General features: G+C 46.1%; 1 protein-coding gene across 2 annotated transcripts in view; it reads left to right on the plus strand.

Moving 5' to 3' along the window:
• Pag1 (phosphoprotein membrane anchor with glycosphingolipid microdomains 1) overlaps positions 1-16,366 on the plus strand; it is a 133,609-nt gene that overhangs the window by 100,000 nt on the left and 17,243 nt on the right. The gene's annotated exons all lie outside the window — the stretch shown is intronic.

Below are 16,366 nucleotides of genomic sequence, written 5' to 3' on the forward strand. Positions count from 1 at the left end.
GTGTGGGCATAAGAAAACATGGTGTTGTGAAAAAGGGACACAGAAGCTATTGCCAGTGACCTTTAGTGTAGATTCTTTCCCCTGCTCTGATGCAGTGTGGACTTGAACTGGGGAAAGCCAGTGTGGGCTGAAGAAGTCCCAGAGATGCAGGAAGTGGTGGGAGTGGCGGGCAGTGAGTGAGCAGGATGATGTAAGGGGAGCGTGCAAAAGGTGAAACTTTGAGGAAGTAGCAGGCCGCTTAGGAGTTCCTCTGCTTATCTCTTAAGCAGTAAGAAAACATTAAAGGCCCTAACTGTAGTGTGATCAAACTTTCCATTTAAAGATATCTGTCTGACTGTGTTGGGGGCAACAGTATGAGTGTAGGGACCAGCAGGTCCCTTCAATGCCAAGATGACGGTTGTGAACAAGGGAGTACAGCCCTGGGAATGCAGAAACCGGGATAAGCTGAAGAGACTGATTTACAGTAATGCACTAAACAGTGACATTGTGGAGCTTGAAGATGATTAGATAGCAGGGTAAACCAAGAGCTAGGGTAACCTGGGATTAGATCTAGTGTAACTACCTGAAGGCTGGTGGAGAACCCAGCCTGGAAGACACCAGGAGGAGAGGCTCAGGTGCAAGCTGGATACAGAGCCCTTAGGTGGGTATCCAGATTCAACATCAAGGCAGCATGAAGGGAGTGAAAGCCATGCTTGTAAATAGCACACACCAGAAGGTAGCAGAACAAAGGAAGGAAAGAGCCAGGGTTGGGCTGAGGAGCTTCAGTGTCCCACCAGGGAGAGGCCTCAACCTGCAGTGGGATCGGTCCATTGTGTGGCTGCTAGGAGCACTGGCTACTTTTCTTGTTGCTGCTACAAAGTGTCCGGCAAAAAGTAACTGGAGGGAGGAAGAGATTACTGGGGCTCACAGTTTGAGAAGATAAAATTCCGTCATGCCTAGAGGCTTGAAGGGGTAATGTCTCTCGAGGGTTCACACATCTGAACACTTGGACTCCTGTTGGCGGTACTGTTAGGCAGCGTAACCTTGCTGGAGAAGTGTGGAAAGGCTTGGAAAATTTAAACCTTCACTCTTATGGATTTTTATGGTGATCAATAGAATAGCTAAGATGGCCTGAAGCATTAAAAAAAAAGTTATTTATTATCAAGATAATCAATTGATTTCTAGCACACCCTTTACCTCTAAGAACTATAGATCATTTTCAAGTGAATAAATAATGTGTCTTAGTCAGCTTTGACACAGCCTAAGAATAGCAGCATTGAGCTTCAAAGCCATAAAAATCCATAAGATTTAATATATTTTCTCGCTGAAATTTTTATCTTACAAAATACTTTATGGTTGTGTCTAGCACAGTGGGCATAATGACAGTTTAGTGGGATCTTATCTCAAAGGTGATAAGGAAGGCTGGGGCACAGCTCAGTGACAGACTTCCTCTGTGCCCGTGGACGTGCGCTCAGGTACCAGAACTGAAGGGAGTCTTTTGAAAAGCTTCCACTGAATCTGGTGAATCAAACTGTGATTCTAGCTCCATGGAAGGCTGAGGCAGGAGGATCACAGCTCAAGGCTTGTGGATACCACAGAGCAGTTTCAAGGCTCAGTCCTTAGTACCACACACAGGTTGAGGTTCATTTGCATTGCCTGAAGATTATGATTTGACTTGGAAAAGTGAAGTTATAATAAAGACACATAAAAGTTTCTTCAAGCAATGTGAAATAAAAAACTTGTAATTGGAGTTGCTGCAGAGAGAGGGAAGAAAGAGCCAGACTAAGATAATTGCTATAATTGAAGATAATTACACACTTTGAGCTTACAGAAGCCACGTGAGGGAAAAAGAAAAGAAGAAATAAATGCAATATGGGTTTGTATGCAGTGTTTAGTTTTTATAAAGAGAAGCAAGCATTTCTCGAGATAGAAAACATTTTTCCAGCTCTAAGATCACCAAGCATGTACTATACCAGGGCGGAAAGCTTTCTGGACCCCACAAATACCACAATGCCACTCATTAATAGTTTTACCAAAAGTGCAGATAAACAAACCATGTCAGCTTCCTATCTGGCTGCCACCTCATAGAGCATCCGACGGCTCATGACAATAGGAATGTCCTAGACACAACACTGAAGGGCTGTTGGTGTCCTGCTTAACAGCGGCGGGACGGTGCCCTTCAGCTCCTCCGGAAGCCACCCCAAGTGGTGGTAAACCAGGGTGTCAGAGGACATGCACTGTTAAGAAAGGTGAACGTTAGCATCTGAACATTCCTCCTACCCCTAATCTTTTTCATCCTGACAGCATAGCACTCTGATGGTCTTTGAGGGAGTAGTAATCGTCTGTGAGCCATGCTGAGATCATATGCCTGGCATCCTGGATGAATCCCAGCTACAGAATCAGAGGCTCAGAACAATAGCACGTCTTACATTATTTTTACTCATATTCTCTCTCCACGAGAGGAAGCAGAACGCGCCTGAGGTAATGGAGTAGCCCTGGAGTCTGCTTGCTCCTGACAGGGTCTGTCAACTCACCAGGAAGCAGAATGAGCAGAACTTAAAGAGTTGGGAGCAAGGCCTGGGAAATGAAATGTGGAAAAGCTCAAATCATTCTTGTTTACCGCATAATAATGTGCTTGCCATACGATAATCATAAAATATTTTGTAAAGATATTTTACAAACAAGAGCAGGATACAATATCTTAGGTTTAACCTAGGTCAAAACGATTAATAAGAACTTCCTTTCCCATTAGGAATCACTAAGTATCAATAATGCCTTGCTTTCATAGGTGAGAGTTTTGGTTTTGGAGTGTGGTTTGCTTTTGAGAGGCGTCTCACTGTGTTGTTCAAACTTGTTACAAAATCTTGGAGTCAAGCAAAACTCTCATGGCCTCCGCCTCATGCGAGCAGGAGGTTGGAGCGCCACACTTGGCTCCGAGGAAGTTCCTGGAAACATGTCTTGTACCATTTCATAAATATACTTGGCTGAAAGTTTTCTTGTAAAAGACCCACGAGACAGGGGAGAGTACTCCACTGTGTTTCCCGGCCACCAGCATGGCTAAGCAGTGTCCTGTCTCTAGAAGATACACCACTCACCTTGACGGTGCCATGCAAAGCTTCAGTGTAGGACAAGGTCAGTCTTAATTACACAAGCAACATTTCTTCGAGACCGGATGTGGTTTTGTTTGTTTGTCTTTTGTTGGTTGGTCTTGGGTTTTGTTTTGTTTTATTTTGTTTTGTTTTGTTTAATTTTGGGGGCCAGGGGCTTGGGAGATTCTTGGAATTTTTTGTTGTTGCTTTGAAACAACATCTCACTAGGTAGCCCTGGCTGCTGTGGAATTTGCTATGGAGAATAAGTTGGCCTCAGACTCACACAGATCTCCCAGCCTGTGCTTCCTCGGTCCCGGGATTAAAGGCATGCACCACCACAGCTGACTTACATTCTCCTTTTATTTGTTTAATTATGTGAATGTACATGGTGCACAGGTGTGGGTCCCGATTCTCTCAAAAGCCAAAAGTGTCTGCTGCCCTGGAGCTGGAGTAACAGGTGGATATGAGCTACCACATGCGGGTGCTGGAAACCAAACTGCAAAGAGCGACACGTTCTCCTAACCCCTGAGCCACTGTGTCAGCCTCTGACTTACAGGTCTTGTAAATAACTTACATTCCAATACTATCCATTTCTTCATTATGAGATTAATAGAACTACCTTAGACACTCCAGGAGGACTCTATTCTTCTTAGCATGCTTAGCACATCTTAGAATATGCCTCTGCCAGCCTGTGCTTTCCATGTCACCATCTGTCACTCCTGGCTTCTCAGTATGATACAGTATCATTCTCCTTCCAGAGAAAAAGCAGTGAGGGCCAGGGATGTCAGAGCTGTCCTCCGTATTAGCTCTCACTGCACAAGACTAGAGGATGTTTCTGTTCTTCCACTTCCAGACAACGAGCATTGTGGGTAGTGGCCATATTAACGATCTGGGTACAAAGTGCTTTAATCTCAATGAAGGGAAAGTGCCCTCCTTAACTTTTCAGGTCAATGCATCTGGTCTAAGTCCCTTTGCAAACTAGTCCTAACACTGTGACACAGTCATTTCAAACTCAGTCCCTGCATTTGGGAACAAGAGTGACATCCAACTGTAAAAAATGACCGTGTAACAGTCGTAAGACTTTTCAGAAGCACAGTCTTCACTCAGTGCCTCTGTTTTATTCTCCATTGACAGAGAAAATGGGAGATCTTGGGGGGAAAGATGTGATTTTCATTAGCTATGAAGACGTTCACAATTGGATTTGTTCCAGTTCATTAGGTATTATAATCACATTAGTTATGTGGCTTTCTACGGAGCACAGTTGGCCTCCAGAATCTCCCTGTGAACTCCCTGGAGAGCCTCCTGCTCTCTGCCCATGGGACGCACAGCGGGATTATACTTTTCCTTTTTCAGGATAAACCAAGAAAAAGAACACTCTATGTGGAAACCCTGCCCCTATAAAGCCCTTTCTCACCCTTGATGACAGTGGTTCTCAGCTTTCCTCATGCTGCGACCCTTTAATCCAGTTCCTCATGTTGTGGAACTGTACACAACCATAACAGTATTTTTATTGCTGCTTCATGACTGTAATTGTCTACTGTTGTGAATCATAATATAAATATCTGTTTTCCAGTAGTCTTAAGCAGCCCCTGTGAAAGGGCTGTTCACCCCAAAGGGGTCATGACCTACAGGTTAAGAACTCTCTGCCTAATGCTGTGTCAGTGTTAGGTGTTGCGTCATTGTGAACTTCTGAAGGTTTGAAGAGTGACTGCCATCTCCTGGGGCCCCCATTGGAGAGATAAACAAATACCCAGTGGTGTTCATTCAGAATCTGAGGGCATATGTATGTGACACTGTATCCCTGACCTTGCCCCACAAACTCCTGCCTAAATCCCTGGAATGGAAGCAATCATGTCAACTTAACAAGAGTTGTATATCAGGTCCACCACATAGCAAGGCTGTCAGAGGAAGCTGTGAGGTGTGCAGGGGCAGAGACAGTGGGGACACTTCAGCTGCTCAGTGTGGATGGACGGACACCGCAAGACTCATGTGTGCTAGGCTTTATTGCTGACTTCTATATTCAGTCAGATTGGACCTGGTACCACAGACTCTGACCTGTGGGTTGGGTCTGGGCATCAGGTTTCACAAATACCTCAGGTATTCCAAAGGAGGATTGGTAAAGGATGAAGGAAAGAGATTCTAGAGGCTACCTTCAGGTGCTATTATCCTTGCTTTCTTCCTGTATTCCACATCTGGCAAAGGAAGAGAGAGAAATCAAAGTACTAAAGTATGTAGACACATAGCTATGTGCGTATGTGCACCGTTCTTTGCCAGCCATGGGCAGGATGCTAAAGCAGGAAAAACTACCCTAAGAAGTCCCTAGGTCAGTGAAGTACCGTTTCCGTGTCCAGTACCCACGTAAACAGCCAGATGTGGCAGACTGTGTCTGCAATCCCAGGGCTCTCACTGGAGCTCCTAGCTGGCCAGCCAAATCAGTTAGCTCCAGCTTCGGTGCAGGACTGTTTCAAAAGATAAGGCAGAAAACAGCAAAGACATCTGATTTCAACAGTGGACCGCCACACGTTTACAGACATGCATATGAACAGCATGCAAGCACGCGCACACGCACGCACGCACACGCACACACACACACTCACACACAGGCTCCCCCCACCAAGTCCATTCTTCCATGTCTCGACTTTCTCAGTCACGGGATGCCCCTGTGCTGTGGCCTCAGAGACACCTCTTACCTTCCCCCCCCTCCATTTTCTTTCCCCAGGTGACGTGGTTGGTGAGCAGTCACACGTTTGTCCCTGAGATTACCAGAACTTATGCCACCCCACTTAAGTTCTTGTTATATTTTTAATTTCTGGTATTAAATATAAAACTTTTCTTCCCATATATCTGGCACCTCCTGCCCTTGGAAGCTGGCCTATCCTCAGAGGGCAGCCGATCCTGCTGGGAGGTTGCACACACTTGGATGCTGGGCCTATCCACCCTGCAAACATGTAAAGACTGCCTTTGGAATTCACTTGACACATTGGGGACAGTTCTCAGCTTGAGACCACAGCAGTCCTAGGCAGTGCAGCTGCATGCATTCCATGGAGTCTCTGAAGCCATGCTACACAGAGCCAAGCTGAGGGACTGTCGCAGGCTGCTATCTCAGATGAGATGCAGGGAAGTGAAGGCCCTCGTGGCCTTTGCTCTCATTTCGCATGCTTGAAATAAGTTTTGGGTGTTTTGTTTTGTTTTGTTTTGTTTTGTTTTGTTTTTGCTTGTGGTCAGTTCCCACAACTGATGAGAGAGTTTCCTCTTACGAAGTTGACCTATTTCTCAGCTCAAGATTGGATGTGTTCTGCTTAGCACACAGTTGGTAGTTAGGGAATGAGAGTATGAAAGAATTAGAAGTGTCCAGAGGTATGAGTCAAGAAGCCAGCAGGACCAAGTCAAGAAGCTCCTTCTTGACCAACAGGGACAGTCTCTGGGATGTAATAACTTCAGGACATTCCAGGCTTAGCACACACTGAGAGGGATCCCTCTCAAGCCTGCCATCATTAGGGTTTTCCAAACAACAAGCATTTGCCTTTAAAGATCTTCAAACCCCATCCAGCAGAAGTGTCTCTGCATTAGTTGTACAGGAACATTGAATACCTGGGGCTTTGCCCTGTTCGGGTATTTTTTGTTAAAGGCTGTTGCATATCTCAGAAAGATGTGCATATCCTAAGGAAATGCTTTCTGTGTCTCTGTTTCATGGTTTCTAGAGGGACACTTTTTCACTACATAGCCCAAGCTGGACCATAATTGTCCGTTTTCCTGCCTCAGCCTACTAGGCTAGAATTACAAGCCTGTGCCTGTAATGACGCATGTAGTGTAACGCTCATGAAGGACTGAGGACTGAGGTCAGCTTCAGCACACACCATAGGTTATGGCTGGTGATCTGGAAGGCGTGTGGGCTACATTCCTGGCACTACGTGCTGGCTACAAACACTGCCTGTGATTTGTTTTTCCTTGTGGCATCTGTTTAATTGGTTGGGCTCACTAACACTTCGCATGAATCTTAGGCTACTTTCTGGGACACACAAACAGTCCTTAAGAACTGCCAGCCAACATTTGTGTCTATATACACAGTTCTGAATCCTTGCTTCTGACTTTGAGAACCACAGCCATATTCATAAAACAGTAGAAGCTAGAAGCTGGGAAGGACTCTAAAACGACCGTCTTTCTCAAAAGGGGAAACTGAGGCAGGCCTGGGGAGGTTTAGATTCAGGCCACACAGCAGCTTAGTGGAAGTGTGTCAAGCAGAGGCTGCACACAGCACAGTGTACGTGCTCCCTGACCTTTTTTCAATCACTGGACAGACAGAATCGCCTTGTGGTTAAGTGCTGCAGAGAGAATGAAGGCTTAGACTTCAAAATGAAGATTAGGGCATGCTCTTCAAGGAAGGTGATGGCCAAGTTTCAGCTGGCCACATATCCTCTATATTTTGTATATTGTATGGATGCATCACCTGTCTATTTAAGAACCTATGGCCTATAGAAAAGGGTAGAATAGAAGGTGGGACATCGGGGAGGCAGAAAGGATTCTGGGATAGAGCCAGGCATGGGAGATTCACCTGGAAAGATGGACATATTACCATATTACCTGAGCCTAGGTAACCAGACAATTGGCAGAATGTAGATTAAAATAAATGAGATATTTTAAGTTATATCTAGTCAGAAAAGACTCTTGCTATATCAGGGTATCTGTAAATATATTTTGAGTATGCGTCTTACTTCTGGGAGCATGGGAATGGGTGGAATAGCCAACTTCTACAGATGACAGAGATTCATTCTACTGACAAGACTCAAGTGTCTTACTGGCATGAGTTGAGGAGAAGGTCATGGGCTACCGTCTAGACAGTACCTAGCAATGTAGAGCCTCTGGGCCCTCCACAATGGCTGAACTACATTCTCAGGTCATCAGTGAGTAGCTAAGATTACAGGCCCGTGCAAGCAGGAGGTAACGTGTGGGACCACTGTTTCAGACTCTGTGCTACACAAGCCATGCTCCATCCTTCCTCTGCCAGCCACTGAGGACATTATCTCCTGCACCCTGTGCCTGCACTGTGGTGATGGATCTCTGTGACATGGTAAAAGGGTATTATGGACAGAGTCTGCTGCCATCTCTGTTCTGTTACCTAAATCATTCTGTTCTTAAATTTTGCTTCTCCAGTCCCGAGGGTCGAGCATTTTTGGGTGCACAGTGCTATCAGGGTTGCAACAGAGTGGGCGTTCAGAGTTAGCCCTGTCCTCGTGCATGTGTGTGTGGTGTGTGTATGTGTGCAAATTTGTACGCATGCACCCGTAGCTTTGGAGGCCCCAGGCCGATGCCAGGTGTTGTCGTCTTCCCTTACTTTTGAGGCAGACCTCTCACTGAAGTTAGAGCTTACCAATTACGCTATAGCCGCTGGCCGCTGAGCTCCACAGATTCTCATGTCAGTTACCTCCCAGCACTGAGATAACGGACATCGAGTTCAGAATGTTACGTCGATGCCAGGGATCCCAACTCAGGTCCTCATGCTTGTGCGCCAAGCACTTTACCAACTGAGCCATGTCCTTAGCCACAGATCTGAGCTTTTAAATACTGTGAGCAGCTATGAAAGGAGGATTTGGTGAGGAGACACTTATGTGCAAGAATTCATTTCTCAAAATAAAGAAGCAGAAGTTTATTTTTGTTGTCTTGTATTACTATGAAAACAAAGGCTGAGTCAGTAAGCCTCAGACGCCAAATAAAGGGGGTGTGAAGCAATGTTCAGCTGAGTGTGACAGGGAACGGTGCTGGGCTCAGGAAGCAGGCTGCATGTGAGTACCACATCCATCACAGCCTCGCTGGCTCCCACGGAGGACAGCCCATGGTTAATGCACCATGAGGATGAGCAGTGGGCAAACCAGTTGTCGTGGGGAATCCAGGCTCCCTCATCCTCAGTGTCTGCCACCCTGCCTGGAGGGTATGAGTGCCCTGGAGTACACAGCTCTGGATGGCCTCTGAGAGTAACTGAGTGCCAGTGGAGCAGGCAGCCGTGAAGGCCCACAGGATTAAATGAAACATAATATATGGGCTGGAAAGATGGCTCCGTGGCTAAGAGTGCACGGTGCTTCACAGAGTTCAGCCTAGCACCTATGTCAGGTGTCCCACAACTTCCTGTAACTGCAGTCTAGGACGTCTGACACCCCTGGCCTCCATGACACAAACCCACACATAGACACATTATTAAATATAAATCTGTTTTTAATCATATGGTAAGAGGCTGATATGCAGTCTAGACTCATCTAGGGTTCTGATGGGTTTATTTGAAGACTGGGAGTCACAGCTAGTGTATAGCCTCCTCCTCAGGTTCTAGGGGAGCCTGGGTACAGGAAGATGACTGATGTTGTGCACAGAGGAGCACAGAGGAACAGCTGGCTGTGTCTCAGTGGCCTGGCAAGCAAACCTGTATCACTCCTGCTCCTCATAGAAGGCCAGCCTGAAAGCTGAGAAAAGCAACTTTTTACCCAAGGCCTTCACAGAAATCCTGAGGCTCCACCACCTTGGAACTCTTCCTTCTGAAGATACATTCTTAATGTCCACTGTGGGACACACAGAGAGGCCCATGGAAGAGACACTGTTTTGTCATTTCAATTTTGAGTAATGGTAGACAGGAAAATCCCTTCTAAGACAGGGGCCTTAACTAAATTTGGAGGGAGAGAAGACGGTAAGAAGAGGGACCTGTTCTGAAGACCAGCCTTGAAGCTGAGCACTAAAGGACAGGTCAGCATCAGATGAGACTGTAGACGAGACTGTGACTGTGCAAAACCCTCTTTTCTTTGAAAAGTGTAATGTCCATCCCCCTCAAGGGAGGGGGACAGGAAGTGCTCATCTGTGAAAGGGGATGAGACGACAGTAAGCCGGTAAGGGTGATGAAGGGAGATTGCTGGCTCTGAGAGTCAGGCTCAGGTGGTGGCGATATGGCTGTCCCCAGAATGATCCGCCTTGCTGGTTCCAGAGTGAGGGTCTGGCCCCAGGATACCCTGGGCTTCTTAAGCTGCGAGGGCTTAGCCCTCCTTCGGCTTCTGTCCCTTGTCATGTAAGCCACACCTGCATTTGAGGGTCTCCATTATAGTCTTCCTGCAGAAGCAGCCGGCAGGAAAACCCCCTGACCAGAACCTGGTTTTCAGATTATGAAGATGCTAAGGTTTTAAAGGGAAAAGAGGTGAATGCATCCCTGCCCTCAGAGTCCTTTTCAGCTAGCTCAAGTTAGCAAGCATGCAGCCAAAAGAAAGGACTCCCAAGCCCAGCTGCACGCTTGCTGAGATGTCCCCCATGGCCAGAGGCAAGCGAAGCCTCCCCTGCCACCCTCTGATCATAAGCCATGTCACCTTGACCCAGATGCTCAGTGAGTCTCAGAGCTCTGCCTGGAGTGTGCACAACATAGGCTGCTAGAAATAACAAACCTCTCTCTCTCCTCTTGTCTTCCTCCTCTCCTTCCCTCCTCCCCCAAACCCACACCAAACCAAAATGAGGAAAAGCAGTTAAAGAAGTCACTCCCCTGCCCATCAAACCCCTGCTCATCAAACCTTGCCCAGCACATCTCAGCCGCTGGTGCTGAGGCTGGGGCTGGTCCTGGTCCTGGTCCTGGTGGTCATCATCATTGTGGTATCTCACCACAGTGACAGAAGTGAAGTCAGGACAGAGGACATGAAAGTTCTGTCCTGGGGTTCATCCCCTGACCTCACATCCATCATTTTATGTACGGCAGGGATTCACCGGAGAATGTTGCTCCTTGTGACTGTTAACTTGTCTGGTTTATTTGTAACTCATAATGTGTCCTTTCACCACATGGTTTGCATACCTGACCAGTAGGGGCCATTCCCATGGGGCAGGCAAGTCTGCCCTCCCTAGTCCCTCGGAGAGGGGTCATAAACTAAGATGGTTTCTATCATCCTTAATTACAGGTCCACAGGACAGCTGTGAACCAGTAATAACTATCATTACTGACCTGAAACTGCTTCAAAGGGGCTGCAAGTGTAGGCCTCCCTGGGTAATCTAATCCGGCCGGCCATTGCAGCCCTGTGAAGTGTTATTACAGGACTGTCTGTGATCCGAGCTTAGACCTGCTTAGAGTGTTTGCTAGAGAAGCAAACCGCTGCCAGATGCTCTTCCCTTCCATTCACCTTGTCTGGTATTCGCTTTCTCTCCTGTTGGAATTGATTTGGGCGGCTGATAATCCAAGCTAATGAAGACAATTAGCCAGCAAACATAACCAACCACAATTATTCAGGGCCTCTCCTAGCGGCTCAAGCCTGGTCACTAGTGCTGAAACTAGAATTATGCTGCCACCTTGTGGCTTAAAACAGCACCTGCTTTAAAGAAAAAGGCTAATAGTTGTATTGATGATTAAAATCATTTACTAATCAGTGAACTCATAGAATCTTTGTATTTGACAGGATGATAACAGATTGTGAAGTTTTCAGCACAAAATAAGCTATCTTGGTAATCCTAGCACTCTGCAGGCAGGGGTGGTAGAAACAGGAGTTCAAGGCCCTTCGTCTACTTAGCCAGTTCAAGACCAGCACATGGTACATAAAAAAGTAAGTAGACCCCTTTCTGAGTGAATTTCCAACTAAAGTTTACAACCTGAAGTACCCACCTTTCTTAAGTCAAGGGTCTGGGTGCCCGCAGTCATCAGAATTGGCATGCTTGAGGGACGCAGAAAATTTCACTGCCCTTTTTGGGGGAGTGCAATGTATTTTTATTTCATGGCTGTCTGCAACTTGATTGGTATCAGCCAGTGTATCCAACAATGAAGCACACTATAAAGCAAAAAGGCCCTGTGCACAACTGTTCACTGCTTCTCCAGGTGTGTTAACACTACCACCTTCTGCAGCTCAGCTTGGTGTCACTTGCAGTAAGTAAAGTTCAGTGCAACGACTCCCTTGCCCTGTATCAAATAATCTCAGGGGTGATCTAGAAACCCAGGACACTGGAAGCTCCCGGGAATCTACAAGAGTAACCCTAGAAAAGACTCCTGGTAATGGGAGAGATAGCCTGAAACAGCAGTCTTCTATAACCAAACAAGACTTCCAGTGGAGGGATTGGGACACAAACCCAGCCACAAAACCTTTGACTTACAATTTGTTCCGCCTACAAGATGTGCTGGAGTAAAGGTGGCACAGAGAAATTATAGGAGTGGCCAGTGACTGGTTCAGCTTGAGATCCATGTTATGACACACATGGCCCTCCCAGAGGGACAGGAACCAGAAGCTAGATAGCCTAGAGACTTAGGGCAGAACCAAACAGTACAAGACCTCAAAAAAAAAATAATAATAATAAGGTCAGTGGAATGATTCCTGAAGATATCCTGCCACACTCACAGACAGGAGCCTAGCATAATCATCAGAGAGGCCTCAGCAGCAGCTGACGGGAGCAGATGCAGAGCCCCACAGCCAAACATTAGGTGGGGCTCTGGAAATCCTGTGAAAGATGGAGAGGAAGGATGGTAAGAGCCAGAGGTGTCGAGGACACCATAAGAAAACCCACAGAATTGACTCAGTGGGGCTCACTGGGGCATGAACTGACAACCAGGAGTCTGCATGTGTCTGCATGCATTATGCATGTGTCATTGCATGGGTTATGGCTGTGTAGCTTGATCTTCTTGTAGGACTCCTAACAGTGGAAGCAGGGGTTGTCTCTGGCTCTTTTGCCTGCTTGCTTATGGGACCCTTTTCCTCCTACCAGCTCAGCTTATCCAGCCTTGATATAAGGAGTTGTGCATAGTATTGCTGCAATTTTGATATGGATGTTTGGTTGATATCAGATGGGAGGCCTGCCCTCTTCTAAAGGGAAAAAGAAGGGGTCAATGGGCAGAGGGGGAGTGAAGGGACTGGGAGGAGAGGAGAGGGGGAAAACTGGTCAGGATGAAGGAGAGAAGAATAAATTTTTAATTTTTTTAATTAAAAAAATATTGACATGGTAGCCCGAAACCAACTATTCTTTGTTTTTGTAAGGTTGTTTATTTGTTTTGCTTGTTTGCTTGTTTGTGACAGGCTCTATCTTCATAGCCCTGGCTGTCATGGGACTGACTCTGTAGACCAGGCTAGCCTCAAACTCACAGAGATCCACTTGCCTCTGCCTCCCAAGTGCTGGGATTAAAGGTGTGCACCACCATGCCTGACCTCCAAAATCAGTTACTGATGAATGAGTCTTTTCCAGAAATGTAATATGCACTTTATGCAGGGACCCCACCCCCATCCCTGCCAAGAATGCAAAGAGCACATAAGTCACACCATACACATGAAGGGGTTGCAGTCACACAGGGAGGGTGCATTGCAGCTCCACCTACAGGGGAGAAAATGCATCTACACACGTGGGCAGGGGAGCAGCAGGAAGCACAGTTCAATTGCAAAGGAGCCTGGGAAAACTGAAGGCAGTATCCATGGGAGGAGTTGGGAGCAGAATTATGGGTGCAGATTCAGAAAGAGTTGGAGGTAAAAAAGAGTGTAAGATCTCTAGAACAGGGATAATCCACTCCAGAGGTCAGAGCTGTGACAGTACCATGACCCTGGTACCACATGCAACCATGCACTCTTGATGCCACGCTCCTGCGGGGACCTAGTAGAGGACCACTGCTGCTAGTGTTTTGTCTCATGCCTCTGCCAGACCCCTGCTACAGCCTCAGTCCTCCAGTAAAGTAGCAGTAGGGGCCACTGGGGCAGAAGCTGTCGGGGGCTGAGACTGAGGTTTTTACCCTGACTCCCCAGAGAGCGGTACCAGACAACCACTCTTCTCATTGTGAGATTTTTGTGCAAGGCAACAACTGGGGAGGATTTCCTTCAGTGGCTTTTCATAAAGTTCTTATTGAAGGGGGTAAGCCAGGAATTTTGATAGACGTTGTGTAGGTTCCGTCTTTTATTTGGTAGCTTGTGATGATTCCCTTTCATCCTCCCTCCCTGGGCTGTCCTGCTAGACTGGTACCCCACACACTTCACTGGATTCCATTAGCCCCCTCCTGTTAAGAGAACAAGAAAGAAGAGAGATGAGACGCGTTCAGAAATGGAGAGGGTACTGGAGAACCTGGTGTGCCGCTCTGCCTCTGAGCAGCTCTGCGGCCTGCTACCGTCTAGGAAGTGTGCTCTGTATAAATAGCATTGATTAATCAGGTGTGTGAATGAAGAAATAAAACTGTGTGTGTGCGCAAAAGATAGATCCTTTGTCTGTGCTCCCGAAAGTATTTCATGATTTGCAGCTACACATAAAAGTTATCTCAGAGGTCACTGTGATTTAAATGCTCTCTCGTGTATATTTTAGAAACCTATCACCATAGCAATTTGTTAGGCACAGCTTAAAGTGAATTAGTCTTTGTCTCCTGAAATGTGGTGGTTATTTTATTCATGCAGAAGCAATTTGTCTGCGCATTCAGGACACTGATCCTGTCCTGTTTGCAGACATAATATATAACCAGAGAAAAGTTCCATATTACCCAAGAAACCCCAATCAATGCATTATAAAGCATTAGAGGTGTATTCATGCACACTCACAGACAAGGAGGTAGGGTTTCCTTGGCTGTACTTTACCTCATCTATAGACTATTCTTAATCCTTGAATTTTCAGGTAAATGTACAATAGGACAATCTTCCCTTGTTGAAATGGCTTCAACTTACCCATTTTGGTTACACTCACTAAGATACCCTAGAGATGCCAGCATCTGCAGAATCTCGGATGGTCACATGTTACTACAGTAATATCACTGAATCAAGTGAAAATGTAAAAATTAGTGGTCTTTCTGGAAGAAAAATTCAGTTAGGATGATTCATTATCCTAACACAGGAGTTACGTTTTCTTCCTTTTCTGCTTACTTGAGCATAAATTTCAGGCTGTTCCTTTTAATGAGAATGTTCTGGAGCATCCCTAGACAGAGTTATTAAATTAACAGGCTGGCAAGCCAAGGATGGTAAGATTCTGCACAGAGCCTTACCAACCTAAAACATAAGTGCATTGCTTTTGATAATGCATATTCCATGATGGGTAAGGAAGGCATTCTTGTCAGAACAACCTAAGACAGGCTCAGTCTTGTTAATGAATTTTTAAAAAGTGGGGAGAGGCAGGGAGCCTTTGGGGCTGCTTGACAAGAATCTGACATGGGCCAAGGATAAGGAAATGGGCTGCTTGGCAGAAATATGACATTGGCCAATGACAAGGAAAAAGACTTCAGGCAGGAATCTGACATTAGGCTGGAACAAAGAAGAAATTTCAGGCAGGAATCTACATCTTAGTCTAGAACAAGAAAGTAGGCTTCAGATATGAAAATGACTTTGGGCTAGGACAGGGAAGTAGGCTCAGATATTGGTCTTCCTGATAAGTCCCTAGAAACAGTGATCACAGAAATGTTCACAGAATTTTGTTTATTGCCTTGCTTGTTCTTTGACTATTTGTGTTTGTTGTCTTGCTTGGTCCTTGACTATTTGCATCTATTGCATTGCTAGTCCCTCAACCTAGAACTGACCCAAATACTTGCATGTAATTCAAATGGTATAAAAGCACAAAGGAGGAGGGGATGGGATAGGGGGGTTCTAGGGAGGGGAAATGGGGAAATGGGAAGACATCTGAAATGTAAATAAATAAAATATCCAGTTTAAAAAAAAAAAAAGAATGTTCTGGAGCTAACCAAATGAATGTAGTTTAAATACGGCCTCTCTTAACCACAGATAATATTGGCCTGGTGTGCTCCTCTATTCTCAGCATGTCTAATACTGAGATATTTAACAATATTTACAAATTACAAAATAACAAATACCAACCACTAACCTGAGCACTGTCAGAGTGTTAAGGTGGGAACAGAGTGATGGTCCATTTGGAGCAGAGTGTCCTCGATGGGTGAGCAGAAGGCTGCATGGAGAGCCCGTGGCTGCGTGGAGACTAGGGCCAAGTTCATTCCCAGCAGGTCCTACTTCCTGATCTGTCAAATGGAGGTGAACAGCGCCTCCCCTTGAGTGAAGGAGCAGTGAATGCAGGAGCATCCCTGGGAGCTGAGCAGGGGTCGTATGCCTCCTCTGTGGTTCCTCATACACTGATCTTGCTTTCTGCTGAGGGAGTGTCCTCAGCACAAGCCTTCCTCTGAAAATGATTTGCTGGGTACCCAACATCAGCTCAGTGAAAACTCCTCTTTGACAATAAAGCCACACCCTCAGTAGCCAGCGGTCTCTGGGTGTGTAGACAGACACACCGACATAGCTCTAAGGAAAATGGGCTTGAGGAGCTGGGGATAAACAGTGGCATGGGAAGAAAATAGCATTTTTGCAGAATCTGTGTCTAGGAAACCAGTGAGATGGCTAAGATGTAGGTAC

Source organism: Arvicanthis niloticus, chromosome 13 (genome assembly GCF_011762505.2).
Source record: "Arvicanthis niloticus isolate mArvNil1 chromosome 13, mArvNil1.pat.X, whole genome shotgun sequence".
NCBI lineage: Eukaryota > Metazoa > Chordata > Mammalia > Rodentia > Muridae > Arvicanthis > Arvicanthis niloticus.